The sequence below is a fragment of the Toxorhynchites rutilus genome, chromosome 3 (genome assembly GCF_029784135.1).
Source record: "Toxorhynchites rutilus septentrionalis strain SRP chromosome 3, ASM2978413v1, whole genome shotgun sequence".
In the NCBI taxonomy this organism is placed as follows: Eukaryota; Metazoa; Arthropoda; class Insecta; order Diptera; family Culicidae; genus Toxorhynchites; species Toxorhynchites rutilus.
The window spans coordinates 40,104,368-40,118,969 of record NC_073746.1 but is presented as its reverse complement, the minus strand read 5'-3'; the positions used below and the strand labels follow the sequence as shown (position 1 = coordinate 40,118,969).

Below are 14,602 nucleotides of genomic sequence, written 5' to 3'. Positions count from 1 at the left end.
TTTAAACAATTTCCATGTCCGCGTTTGATCAATATTTTGTAGCTCTTATAGTTTTCGAGTTAGGTTTTGACGTGGGACTACGTCTTTCATTTCTATACCGGGGTGTAAATTCAAAGTTTCGAAGACGTAAGCGTTACGCCGGGGACCGAGATTTTGAGCGTTAATAGCTCCTAAACAACTGAACGAAATGGTATGATAAACACTTCATTCGAAATATAAAATGTTTACGCGGTATATACTTGTTCCTTTTTAATCCAAAAACTTGTTTCAATAGCCTTAAAACTGTTTTCCAAACAGGCTATTGTTATAATTGTTGTAATTATTATAATTGAATAAGCGATTGGAGCATGTTGTCGCTGTTGTAGTGAAGCTAACTTCGTTCATCATGCAAACGCTGATGAACGGTGTCACCAAGAGTCTGTTTGTGCACCTTAGGCCAGAAGGGAATCCATCAGGAGGAGGATACACGTTCGCAACTCTTTTGGTGGTTATCGGGCAATCGAGAACAATCCGGAAATTACATTCAAGCGAAAGAGTATATTTTAATGTTTGCTATTCATATAATAATGCGATCAAATGCATTTCGTTTTGTGATTTTTCAATCAAGTATTAACAAGAATGCTTCTGAAGGATATCCCATCAGCAGAATATTTTCCAATATTGGATGAATAAAGTCTCCCCAAATATACATTTATTCATACATTCAGAGTGGATTTAGATTCAACTTCAAACAAATGATCACTAAATCAGCGATAGTCCTACGTCAACCTTGCGGTTATACCACAGATATAACCCACTTCCAGTTTTTTTGTAAATATTTAAAAAAAAAATCACAGGAGGGTTGTGTCCGAGATACGATCGCATAGTTGACGTAGGATTCCGTTAGGCTATCTGTTGCATGCTGATTTCGAATATGTTTGAATAATCACATCGTGAAACTCTTTGATAATGATTTGGTGGCCCTGGAAAGTTTGTTTGGTTGTTGGGAATTGTTTGTTCACTCCACCACTGTTTACAACCGAGTGGTGATGATTGAAGGATGGTGATTATCACGATGGATGGTGCGTACCATGAAAGAATATACCGAAGAGGAATGAGATATGATGAAAGCCGCCCTCTCTGACCCTAGAAAAGATGGCTCCTGTGTGAAATGGTGCGTCAAAAAAAACTTGCACATATTTGCAATGCCGATTTCCTTGGTTTTGAAATCTCTGTTAGGGAACACATTTCGATGGGAACAAAAGCTCCCCCTACTTTGATTTATATGTAATGCCGACGTCGTCAGATCCCTTGGTTTCAAAGTCTGTAGTTTCATAAATATATAATTTTATTCATTTTACCTGTAATGAATTGTTATGGAGTGCCCAAAAACATTGATGCAAAATCTCGTAAATCAATCAAACTGAGCTATAATTGTGGGTACAAGAGAAAGCTTGTATCTTCAATTTCGACCAATCAGAACGAGGTATTTCCGTTTGGTGATTTTTCGATTGGTTGATAGTTAGTGTTATGTAATATATGATCTTACTCATGGTGATGGATTGTTATGGAGTGCTCAGATTGATTGATGCAAAAATCTCGTAAATCCATCAGAAAATAGCTGAGCAATAATTGTAAATACATGAGCCGCCGCTTAAGTCGCCAATTTCGACCAATCGAAACTGGGTATTTCCGTTAGGATAGGGGTTGAGATTTTTCAATTGTTCGATAGTTTGTTTCATGACACATATTATTTTATTCAATTAAACAAATTGTTATAGAGTGCTGAAAACGGTTGACGCAAAAGTCTCACCAATTCATCAAGTAATGACTGAGCAATGATTTGAAATTTGACATTTTTCACGATGCGATCGATATTCGTTCTTCAATTTATACCCCCAATATGGTCTCGAAATACGCAATCCTACGTCAAAAACAATGAGAATACATCGAACTTTTTGAAATAACTCTTTAGTGAATGTTGTGAGGATCCTTTCATTCTTGTTCTCGACGATAATGTTCTGTCCCAGCAGCACCATTATTTACCATTGCGATACGGTGTCTTAACCGAACAATATTGCAACACTGTTTATGTTGGATCATTTGCGGAAGCTCACGGGTCTTCTCTGGACAACAGTTACATTGAAACTCTTTGCGGATGCAAAAGCATCTTATGTCTGCTCACTAGCTGGTATGAGACTGAGATTGACAAGAGTAAGGTCAAAATTCATATGGTGTTTTCGTTTTATTATTTTTTGTATTTCTTTTGAATTATGATATGAACGGATAGCTACGATTGTTTTTGCAGTGGTATTGATGTATTCAAATTGTATTTTGCGGCTATTTTAGTCTTTCTTGGCAGGTACAATTTGAGGAGCTTCAAAAAAAAATCGTTTATTGTGATAGATGCGTATAAATATTTTCAATCAATTGAGGCAAACATTTTCGCGGTGTATTAAGAAATGGCGAGTTACCAACGTTCGAAATCTTTTATCATTTCTCACATGTTCAGTTCGTAGATTTTTATTACACCCCTTGTTTCTTCCGGTATTGCGTTGCCCTACTTCAAACATTGACAAAAATGATAGACTACAATTAATCTTATAAAAGCATTGCTCGATTTTTTGGAATTGATTAACATATTCAGTTGAGATCATTTTCAAACGATATTGCATAACTATGTGTTGGATCATTAGCGGAGACTCATGGACTCATGGACAACAGTAAGAATGAGACTCGTTTTCCTCTGCTACTGCTGCTGCTGATGATGTTGCTACTGCTGGGGTTTTTCCTGTTGACGTTGCTGCTTTGCTACCGCTGATTTCAGCATTACGAAAGACTCATATCTGCTCGCTAGCTGGTGTGAGACTGAGGTTGCCAAGAGTGATGCCAAAATTTAGATGATGTCTTCGAGAACCTCCTTCTCTTTTGGAAGAGATGAATGTATTGAGTCGAATGAAAACAGATAATTAATTTCCACGACCTCGTTGCTCCACAGTGAAACACGATTTCTGTTTGACTACTGTCATATAGGTTAGGCATGGACACTTTTTCAGCAAAACTGTTAACGGGGTAACAGGTCAGGCGAGAGAAACGCAATTTCTTTTGCCCCTATACTTATGTGTTAACACTGTGTACACTCTCACAGCAGTGCGACAAGTGTAATCATATAACATGGTGGCTAATTAAGACAGGCGCGATTATGACTCAAACATTGAATTATCCGCACTTTTGGAAATTAAATCGCAAACTCAGAGGTTAAGCAGTGGAAAGCGATAAGGATATAAAGAAAGCGATAAGGATGGAAAGTGATACGCGATAAGGATATAAAGACAGACGCTGTCTGTCTGTCTGTCTGATTCTTATGGACTGTAACACAAATTTCTGCATTACTCGAGAATTAATCAAGCAAATCAAACCAGATTAGGCATCTGGAGGTTTTAGAGCGCAATAAATGTTTCTATGGTGGTTAGACGCTCTACCCCCTCTCTAAAGGGGGGGGGGGGGGTGGTAGGGGGGTGCTGCCATACAAATGAAAACAAATTTCTGCATTACTCGGGAATTAATCAAACAAATGAAACCAAATTAGGCATATGGAGGTTTTAGGGTACAATAAATGTTTTTATTGTGGTTAAACACTCCACCCCCCTCTCTAAGGGGGGGCTGCCATACAAATGAAACACAAATTACAGGGGGCACACAAACACAAACTTCTGCATAACTCTAGAACTAATCAAGCACAATTTGGGATGTGAGGGTTTTTGTGTATGATAAATGATTCTATGATGGTATGACACCCCACCCTCCTCTGCATTGGAGAGGAGGTCCCATAAACATATTACACATATTTCAACCAAAAATATTCCAACCAAACATGACAATTGAAAATTTTCCGAAAATTCTGAAGGAAAAAGGGAAATTCGGAACATTAAATTCCCATATGTTCTACAATTACATAGTGAAAAGAGCTGTTAGTCCATTTGATGTTTGCGGTAGCGAAATTGATCTTTGTTCGAAGCTGGAAATGGATTTTAATGTGATGAAACGCACTCCTATATCTTCTTCTATCTATACAAAAAAAAAAAAGGATCGCCGGATGTGTTGATAAGAGCAGAACTTGAGGAAGGAATTGTCCGATTTAGGACTGTCTTTATTCTATCATATTTTCTGTATAAAACATTTATTCCATGTAACGGAGAAACATGTTATTTGCAAGTGGTTCAAAAATCTTGAACGAGAATTGTGTCTGAAAATAATCTGATATTATAATGACGAGTTTTGAGCTTGAGCTTGAGCTTGGGTAGACTGTACAATTCGTAGTTGCTCTCCGCGATTGACCTGAACCAACCAAATTGCACAAAGAACACACAGAATGACGCTTGGGACTAGCAAATCATTCTCGTTGTGCAATTTTCGGTGATTCGAGCTTTAAATGGTCAATAACGACGCCGGCCACGTCCTTACAGTCACCAAAGGAAGGGAAGGAATGTTAGTATGATATTCGCCGCCCGAAGGCCAGAAGGGTCGCCTCTATAGCGTGGTTCCCTAGCGTTTATCATGGAAGGGATAGTTGTTAGTGGGAATGGTTAAAAAAAAATCAGGATTCACTGCGGTAAGTGATGTGATTATGTTAACACGGACCCTGACGCCAGAGATTATTAATATTAGGTTACCTAAAAAGGTTATCGAAAGAATTTCTCTATGATGACTCGAATCGACGATATATTATGAGATCGTTCGCGCCTAATGTTCGATTGTAATCCCTGAAGGTTCTGAATGGGCTACCTGAGAAGGTAACCGAAAGAAATCCTCAACCATAGCTCGAATCGGTGCTATGTTCTGTGTGTTTTCGGGCATAGTACTATATCAGAGATTCAGAGCGCGTCGCTGGAGGGTTATTAACACGTTGAGCCCCGGATTTTTCTTACTATACTTTCCGTTCAGTCCGTATCAAGCGCATTTACATACTATCAGTTCAGGCCCGCTTTCCAAAAATATTATTTATTGTACAACGTGAAAAAAGTCAGGACCACCCTTTCATAAATAATACACATATTTTAAAGCTACTCACGCATAAACACATGACAAGCAATCAGATTTCAGACGGCCAAAAAATTCTACTATACCGATAACAAAGCGAGAAAAAAAATAGACACCCCTAGATGTCATAATTATCAATTATCAAGTACAGTAGAACCTCGATTATCCGCAGAATAGTCTGGCAAGATCGCTGCGAATAACAAAAATCGCATATAACGCAATGTAGTACTTAAATGAGGTGAAAACGCGAAAAAAGGCATTTCAACATGAAAACAGTGTTGAATAAATACAGAAAATTTTTATCCATCTATAAGGTCGTGTAAACCAGTGGTCAGATAATGTGAAGGCCATGACCAAAATGAAAGAGCATGAGCTTACCACTCACTGACCAATCCTGGTAAGGTTTATAAATTTAGTATGGAACTCTCCATCGCGAATAATCCGCGGATCATCAATTCGCGAATAATTGGGCTTCTACTGTATTCACATGTACAAACCTATGGATGGGTTATACCTATGACATAACCACAAGGTTGACGTAGGACTGCCGTTGGCTTAGTAATCAATTGTATTTCTTCAATTAGCAATAATCCCACCTCGGATGATCCTCATTGGGTACGATATCGCCGCTGCGCAGTGCTATATTTTGTGTATTGATTAAATTATTGATTAAAATAGTGAATGAATGAAACTATTTACGAATTCAATTGCAAACAAATCTCAATTTAAGTCAATTCATGCATTATGGTAGTAGTTATCGCACCAAATAGTTATCAACATGTTGCATAATCATCAAACGGTATGCGTAGAAGTTCAGTGAGCTGGCGACATGAAGGGATATCTTCCAATGCAGTCTTGAATAATCGAGCTAAAGCGTTGCATTTGTACCCGCTTTTGTAGACCGTGATAGCAAAACGATAAAATGTTTGGGGGTATGAAAGTATTGCCGACTTGAATGTATCTGCAATATCGATTCTCCCAACTTCTTGGTTTCGGAATCTGTTTTGTGAAAACACATTCCGATTTGCAAAAATGCAAGCGAGTACAAAAGTACTCTTAGTTTGCATCTTTCCCCAGGCTTCAAGGTTTTGAAGTCTGTGTTAGGGGAAACATTCCAATTTGCAAAAACGCAAACGAGTACGAAAGTTCCCACTGCTTGCATCTAAATTTCTATGCCGATTTCCACAGGCTCCATGGATTTGAAGTCTGTGTTAGAGAAACATTCCGATTTCCAGAAACGCAAGCGAGTACAATAGCACCCGCAGCTTGCATCCAATTTGTTATGCCGATTTCCACAGGCTCCATGGTTTTGAAGTCTGTGTTAGGGAAACATCCATCCATTCCAGCAATCGTACCTCAATCGTTGCGCAATCGTAACTGAGTGGATTTCCGAGCGGCACTCGCTTATATACCGATTGGTGTGATTTCAATAGCCTGTTTTGAAAGCAATTTTAGGACTATTGAAACAAGTTTTTTGATAAAAAAGTAACAAGCATATAACACGTAGACATTTTATCTTTCGAATTAAGTGTTTATCATACCATTACGTTCAGTTGTTTAGAAGCTATTAACGCTCAAAAACTCGTTCTCGGGCGTAACGCTTTCGTTTTCGAAACTTTGATCTTACACCCCAGTATTGAAATGAAAGACGTAGTCCTACGTCAAAAAAACTGCTAAGGAGAAAAAAAAACTCGTAGTTGCTTTTCATCCATTCAGTGCAACATGGCAAGCTAAGGGTGCTCATACACTGTCTGACCGAAACCAAACTCTTGACTCCCCTTGACAGATAAAATTTTATCAACGTGTACTGATCAAATATATTCACAAAACACAAAACACGACAAGCAAATACTCAGTTATTGGATGTCTAAAATATTTTTCGGTATGTTCTTCGATCCTGTCGGTACATGGTTAGTTTACTTTAAATATTTCAGAAGAATTTTTTCCATGTTCGATGATTGGCATTGTTTGCAAATGTTGATAATTAAAGAGTGGCAAACAAAATAGTGTTTGTACAAATTCAAACCAAACTTCAAAAGGTATCAAATACCTGACCTCCGGACAAACAGTGTACGGCCACCTTAAGAGAGAGGGAAAGAGAGTGAAAAAAAACATCAAATTCCTTAGCTTCATTGTGCTGCTGCTGGCGGTCCTGCGACGTTCTAGTAGTGGTGATATCATCACTGCTCATTTTGTGAACAGCTTGCATGTATCGCGGAGAATTGCTCGTTATTTTTCCTGCTTATGCCGCTTCGTTTCACGTAGCGTTTCACTCATACTTATACACTTTCCGTCACATGTGTACACGACTGAACATGATTGTCCGAACCCGTCGTAATTTGAAACACTTTAAATTTAAAAAAATACCAGGAATCAAACAATAATGCCCGGAACCGATAATGGATGCGGATATTATAGCAAATAACTGTTTCGAAATGATTCAGAAACAGAACTTTTCCATCACACTTGGCCGATTCGCCACAACCCTTAGGCAAAATAACACGATACGAAACCAAACGCGGAGCGAACGAAAAGTACGTCTACTCTCGACGACTACCCGCGCGAGCCTCCGATATTATAATGACGAGTTTTGTTAGAAATACTAGGAATTTTATAGTAGAAGGTAAATTCAACGGGGTCGATTAGAAGATCAATCAATGAACAGTTCTGCGATTGGACCCATGAACATGCTCATAGTAAGACAATGTGAATGTTTGAAGGTGTTGATAACAAAAAACAAATGTTGGGCGGGACAAAGTTTGCCGGGTCAGCTAGTCCAATATAAAGCCACACCCCAGGAAATGATTTGAAAAATTTCCTCGCTGAAATTTTACTGCACTTTAGGTGAAAGAGTTTTTAGTTTTTTGCATCCAATCTACACGAGTTTCAATTTTAGAGTAGCTTTCTCATTTACAGCATCTTGTTATGTAGTAAACCATTCGGAAGGCAGAAAGTGCCTGGAATTTCACTACCTTGGTCAACAATTTATGATCTCGGGCGCCGGCTGGTTTAATTAATTATACAATGCATTCTTAATACACAGGGTTGTCTCAGTCAAAAATGGTTGATTGCTCTGAAAGCTTTATAGTGAATGTCTTTTAATTCATTGGAGGGAATTGATTGATGTCATGAATATAAATGAAGTTATTAGACCTAGGCTAATCGGTTGTAAGACATGTTTCTATTTTTTTTACAAGTCTTTGATCACACTTACTCGCCGTGAACAATCACAATTCATGCTGGCAGTGAAATTGAGCGTTGGGTTCGTCGAAACCTTTGACAGAGAAATTCCCCTTGTCACTACCGCCACAGCGTTAATTATAGAGTTCGACCGAACGTAACTACAATTTAACACTTCGACCGTCACCTTTACCTACATTTTTCGCTGGATCTCACCGCCCGGAGAGAGGAGAAGTCGCTTTCTGACTTTTTGCCGAATCGTCTGATTTAATAATACTTCCAGTCGCCTGTATGATTGATCTTTGAAAAGATGGTAACGTCACCGCAAATACTATATTATTTGATTCTGAAATGAATATCTAGCGGCAAAAGGTCTGATTTCGGAATATTTTCCATTTCCAATCAGCGGTTGCCCGTGGATTTTGCAATTCATATTTCCAACCACCTCATAAATATGTTTATTAGGCGGTCGTGTATTTTCGTTTACGCGCTTCCATAGCAATTTTTGACCTTCGTATGTGTCAATTGCCACTAAACCAAGCCACACGCGCTTGGTTTTTGGCGGGAAGTCACATCCACAGGTGGTGGCTTGCTGGTGCTTGCTTTTCAGTTCTAGCTACCAGCGACGGGGACAGGTTTAATGTTTCTTCCGCGTTCCGGGTGCTCCCAACCGGTGCCCCTGGTCATCCAATATGAACCAGCCAATGGTTGAAATTTGCATAATCCATCGTTTCGAGGAGTGTTACTTCAGCTCAATATTGAATGGTCACAAGTCACAACGAGGACGACGTGCTCAAATGCCACAGCGCTACTTGCCAATATGACAATAATAGTCGACGACAGTTGTCATCGTGTCAGGCAAGGGAAAAACTGGTTTCTGAATTCTCGCGAAGAGGCTCATTTGTTTTTTGAATATACTAATTGATATACCATCAACCAAGAGCAGCGAATTCTGCGGATAAATAAAACAACCCAAGCAACAATTGTAGTGAAGAAAAAACAATCCGCCGGAAGAGACGACGGGCTATTTTTGTAATGATTCACTGGCGTTAATGAGCCCTTCCCGTTCCGTCCGTCCGACTCTGGAATGGTGTAACGAGAATAGTTACTACCATTCATGGGGCGCGAGTTAATCATCGCTTTTCATTAGATAGCCGCGTTGCTGTCGCGAGTCGGAAGGGGGCGGGCTGACCACAGTTGCCCGCTGTCTGCGTGTGTGTGTCACGATCAGCAGCCATCGCTGAATCATCAAGTCCCGTCGATTATGTCGATTATAATCGTGTTGTATTATATCACTTGTTTGATGAAGATTTTATTTTGCCAGTTTGGAAAAATTCAATGAATGTGAGTGATCAGTAACGATTCTGTTTTTCGTGTTGCGGCTGTTGGAGATGCCTTGATTTGTATTATGTGTAAATTCGTAAAATTATTGGAATCCACGGACTTTTTTTTGCAATACATTGAATCAAATTAGTAGAATTTAACGTAAATAGGATAAATTGACTAAGCGCTGACTAAAATACTAAGTGTAAACGTTTTCAAATGCTGATATTAGCTGCAGTAAAAGAATTATTATTTTCAAATAGATGGCACTAGAATTACGTTTTGTTATGATTTCAATGCTCTTAGACAGAATTGTTTGAAAGCGTGTCTAATATAGATATAAAGTCGCCATATTTAACAGTTTTACTTTGATAAAAGCGAAGAACACGCAATACAGACGAATGACAATGTGAGTAGTGTTTATTGTCCTGTTACGGTAACATTCAATCATTTACAATTTTTCGTTACGGTAATTCAGAACAATTGTGGTGAAATTTAAAATAATGGAACTCCTCGCCGACCGTTATGAACTGTTCCGACCACTCAAGAGCTGTATATTGTACATGAAACCGGCTGCCATTGCTTGATTAAGCTAGTTGTTCGGATGCCACACGAGTCCACAAAAATAATTTTCATGGACCAAATTTTAATCTCAATCAAATTCATCACTGATTCTCAACAAAATCAACCCATTTCTAAAGCGGATGGTGACTGGTAATGAAAAGTTTGGTCGCCTACGACAACGCCAAGCGCCCTGTCTATGAGGAATGATTTTTATTTTGTGGAAAATTTGGACCGATTCAGCTGAAATACAGTGAATTTTTGGATCGGAAATATTAGGTTGGGGAATAAGTTATCCATTATTTTCTCAATAGCTGGCTTTAGTGATCATCGATCATACAAGTTCAAGTTTAGGCTCGTTGTAAAGGTGACAAACTAAACTCACACTAAAAAAAAACTTCTGTTGTTTATTGTTTGTACCATTCAGTTGTGAGTTACAGGGTGTTAGCAATGGCCCAGGAAAAGTATTTAAGTGGAAATTAGCATTTAGAGCTCGACAGTTACTCTCTAGACAAATTTGTTACATACAATAGAGCGCTCTTATTTTTTCCATGACTTTCCCAACACAACTTAGAAGAGTGATGGGGCGGAAATTGTCGAGAAGATGATTGTTCATGTCTGGTTTCGGGTGTAGTATGATTTCAAATCCCATTTCCAAATCTCATTTCAAATCCCATATTTCATAGGCCATATATCATTCCATAACCCATTTTTTAAATCCATCCCCAAAACCCATCCTCATAAGCAGTTGATTGTTTCTTAATAAATGACTCATGCGTAGTCACTTCGATTTACAATTCCCATGAAACATTCCTCAAGCACAACTGCATTATTTAGTTAATTGCTTTTCCCCACATTCATTCATAGAAACAAGCCAACGTGCGCTGACGATATGAATGTACTCTTACATCATATCGCGCGCAGCTAAAGGCAATAAACCAGTAGCCAAAACAAACCTAGTTCTATTCTGATGAAATACGCGACCATATACAAAGTCGTCGTGACACTTTACGATTTCCCATGAAATCGATATGCGCGCTTACGAGTGCAGTAAGCATTATTATTTCTTGACCCCATTCACATCGAACACTGCATTCGATTGATTGGCTATTCCCCTTTGAAATCAACTTGGCTCCTCCTAGTGAAACTCTACACAAATTGTTGTAACTACTAGCTTAGGACTTTAGTAACCAGTGTTAAGGGAGTTCTAGAGACTCACGCCACGCGATAGGTCGTGTTGAGTTTTCTTCAGATAATTTAATATAAAGAGTATCGTGTCTTTGGTACAAAAAAAAAAATGAGAAATAAAGTGTATAGAAGTTATTTGATGTTGACCGTGTTTGTGAACTAAAAACAGTTGATGACAACCGTGAGTTGAGCATGGGTAGAAAAACATTTGATGGCGACCGTGTTTTAAAAAGAATTCATGCAATCTTCGGATGCGAGTGCGATATGATAGTGCTCGACACGTAAAACGAGCCACAGGAAAAGCGATCCGATGTAACAGCTCTAGATGTGCGACGGTATTTGAATTCATCGGAAAATCGGCGGAATTCCAGGAGATCCAGTGCAATATTATTGAGGATGAAAGTGAGCAAGAGTACTGCGGTGCAAGAGTGAAATGAAGTTCGCTGATAAGAATTAGTAATCGAAATTCTTGGTGTGGCTGAGTGAAACAAAGCAAGAAAAAGTGTGTGCAAAACCAACCAGCCGTATCACAACAATGTACTAAACTGTGATAGTAAATGTGAACCCAAAAATTGGAGTGAACAAAGCATGGACGTTACTGATTATCACTTCAGAACTTTTTTATCGCAGTGCGAAACGGTGCCAGAGAAAAAAAAAAGCAGCTAACTGAGTAGTGAGAGAAACAGTGCCAGAAGAAAGACTAACTGTATCGCAGTGCGAAAGGGCCATGTAAAAAAAAAAAAAAAAAAAAAAAAGTCAGATAACGGACTGTAACAACAATTACCGAAGTGTCCAGTGAACAACGACCTGTGCAATGAACATGGAAAAAAGCTGCCTAAGAGTTGGCTCGCAAGTGCTCCTTGGAAGGCGAGACCACTGCCAGCAGTAAGGAACTGGCAGGCGGGTAGATAGAAAACCAAAAGAGGCGCAGAAGAAAATTCCCGGCGAAGGCCATCAACTAGCAGCAGCAGCGTGAGCAGCAAACAGATGAGCAGCAAATCAACCTAGACGGTGGTCCAAAGGAAGTTTTCAAGTAAATGATTAAATCTGTTTTTTTTATCGATTACGTCTGTAGATTATATACGATGAAAGTTCACTTCAGAAATTTTTTTTTAATCAAAATGATATGATGAAACAAGAGTGAGTTATTTGAAAAAAAAAAGAAGACTAAATAAATGAAATGCAAGTAGATATTATACAATTAAATAATTTTTATCATTCAAATATCATCAAAGAATTAATGAAATAAATTAATGAAATAAATTAATGAATCACGAATGTAACACGAATAATAATGAAACTTTAAGGAATTCGAATATGAACTAACATGGGATTGTTTAGCTCTAAAAAGGTAACGAATACTGGAGATCCACAGGTCACAGTTCTAAATTACCTTGAGCAGCATTCTCGATTCCATGAAACTAATGAAGTTATATTGTGTGTGATTTTAATCATCACACTATTGCTTGCATTAAACAAAGTTTACAAACTGTATAAAAATTGTACGCGGACAGAAGCTTTGAGAGCCGCTCGAACTATCGCTGGTCTACAGGAGATAGCATAAAAACACATATGCGTATATACATTTTTTTTTTCTCTTCCTCTCTCCTCCTATTTAAAAATAAATTTAATCTTTTTCTCATCAATAATTAAATACAAATAACATACAAAATGATTTCGGAAGTCGAGCTCAAAGAATTTCTAGAATTCCTAGATGAAGTAGGAAAAGGTAAAGGAACGGGACCATTTGCTCCATTACAAACGAGCGAAGTATTCAATTCTTGGGAAGAATTGTTAACTCGAATACGTGAATTGCCTGGAGATGATCCAATTACCTGGATAGATTATGAAACTGGCAAGAGATTACACCAACAAAATGAGAAGTAGGGTGTACAAATTAAACGAACAAGTTCTCTTCAATGGATCGACTTAGAGAAATCGAATTCCATTTAAAGAAAGAATTTCAAAACCTAACCAAAAATAAACTTCGACCTAGGACCTTACAAAATATTGAAATAAAAAGACAGCAAATACAAGAAAACTTGGAGGAATATAGAATAGTTTTAAAAACATTCGAATTCAGAATCAATGCATCTAAGTGGAATGAAGAAGTAGAAACCTACGGAGCATTGAAGGTAATATACCAAAAGTGTATAAAATTACTTGACAATTCTCAAGTTATACAACGAGAATATGACAGTGAGCCGGAAACAAGCGAAAAACCTCCTGGCTTACTCCAATATTTGAAACCAGACACTGAAGACTCATTGTTAAGAGTGCGCAGTGAAATAAATCTGGTCAAGAGAAAATTTAAGCTCAAAATACTAGCAAAAATTGTAGTTTGGTATCTAAGAGCAAACAACAAAAAGATAATGGCGTTAAGTATTAAGACAGCTGCTGAACTAGCAACACTTATACCCACCTATGATGGAAGTCCAGGTGGAGTAAAATCCTTTATTGATGCAGTTAATCTGACTAGTACAATAGTACCAGATGTAAATAAAGCTGCAGCGATTCAAGTAATATTGACAAAGTTGAGTGGAAAAGCAAGAAACTTATTTTCCACAACTCCCATCGAATACGACGAGATCACAACCAAGATAAAGTCAAATTGTGAAGAAAAAGGAAATTCAGATTTAGCATTAGCTAATTTGAAAAATTTAAAATTGAAAAACGCCAATGAAATCGAGAATTTTATTAAACAACTCGATGTTTTAGCAGACAAATTGAAAGACACTTATATTAGAGAACAAATTCCTGACAATGTAGCGAGGAAAATGTCTCAAAAGGCAGCAATCCAAACACTTATCGACGAGACATCAAATAAAGAAACGAAAATGATGTTAAGAATTGGAAAATTTGATAATCTCCAAGAAGCCATCAATGTCATGGTGGAGAACGAGAAGACGGGAAATAGAGACACAAATGCAGTAGTACTGCATTCGATAAAAAACAGGCAACCAAACAATTCTGGACAGAATAATAACAAGTACTTAAACCACAATATTAACCATAGAAATTCAATGATGACCGATCGATTCAACCAGAGAAATTATTCTCAATGCGGATATCAGAATAGATACCCAAATAACAACAGAAATTTCAATCGGAATTGGCAACAATATCCCATTAACAGAAATTTCAACCAAGGGTCACAACAATATCCTACTCAAAGAAATTTCTACCAGAATAACAATAGAAATCCTAACGGAACTTACAATAGAAATAACATTCCAGCTAGGATGTACGCTGTAAATCATCAAAATATTCCTCGACGGAACGCACATACTAACAATAATCAATTTTATCCACAAATTGAATCGGATAATAA

General features: G+C 37.9%; 1 protein-coding gene and 1 pseudogene across 5 annotated transcripts in view; one reads left to right on the top strand and one right to left on the bottom strand.

The window, feature by feature from the left end:
- The window catches only part of LOC129775560 (klarsicht protein), a 536,788-nt gene that overhangs the window by 29,565 nt on the left and 492,621 nt on the right, over nucleotides 1-14,602 (top strand). The window contains exon 1 of one of the 5 annotated variants that reach the window (XM_055780423.1): nucleotides 12,048-12,304. The exons of the other annotated variants lie outside the window; for them this stretch is intronic. The gene's annotated coding sequence lies outside the window, so the exon portion shown is untranslated. Of the gene's footprint in view, nucleotides 1-12,047; nucleotides 12,305-14,602 lie in introns of those variants that run through there. 5 annotated transcript variants of the gene reach the window in all.
- On the bottom strand, nucleotides 5,577-5,660 carry LOC129780998 (U4 spliceosomal RNA; annotated as a pseudogene).